Raw genomic sequence first — 889 nt, 5'->3', positions numbered from 1 at the left:
GTGAACCTAAAAATTAGAGTGAAAAATAAAACATTTTTAAATCTTGGAATAAAATTCATCTTATTTTTAACCTCAAAACACGTGTAAAATGTGTTTTGTGAGATCAAAAGAGCCTTAAACATTGAGTATGTTCTGTACAATAATTTGTTCTATACAAAATGGCTGACCATAAACCCAGACAGTCATGGTGGCTTAAAGTCTGCACGCCATCTGTCCCATAATGTGCTGCTGCTGCTGATCGCTTCACTCACAAAGGCCTATTTTAGTCGTTGAGCACCAGCGGGATATTCACTTGTTATTATACATTAATAAACAATCTTCATATTTCCTCCACAAACGTCTTCATTCATTTTAAATCAGCTTAAAAACCAAGTATCCCCACGGAAATGTAAAATGAAGTCTTTGAGCGCTGTGCATTAGTGCAGTACACCAAGGTGACCACTAGGGCTGCGTGGCACACTGACCCTGAACCGCAATGGACACCACAACAGATCTGCTAAGCTGATTTATCTGGGCTGCCAGAGAAGAAGTGAATAATCTTTTTTATGAAACAGTCATTAGGGCAGACTGTTTGTATATCAAATATCAATATCATAATTATTTCTTATATAAATATTAAAAAAATGTACAGAACAGCTATGTATTTTACCCTTTATTATCATTATTTTATTATTATCATTATTATTATTGTAATCAACAGCCTATCTCAGGCATTTTCAATCTCTTAGATGCCACTGACCCGCACCCTAAATTGTAAAAAAGACAGACACTCTCTCTCTTTCTCTCTTTTACACACACACACAAAATATTCCCCCCTGAAAAGACCCAGTTTATAGTGTGGAAATTTCATTTTAATGCATCTAAACTATTATGAAGTATCAAATATTTT

The sequence above is a fragment of the Danio aesculapii genome, chromosome 19 (assembly GCF_903798145.1).
Source record: "Danio aesculapii chromosome 19, fDanAes4.1, whole genome shotgun sequence".
Lineage (NCBI taxonomy): Eukaryota > Metazoa > Chordata > Actinopteri > Cypriniformes > Danionidae > Danio > Danio aesculapii.
The sequence above is the reverse complement of the archived record's forward strand: the minus strand, read 5'-3'. Positions refer to the sequence as shown.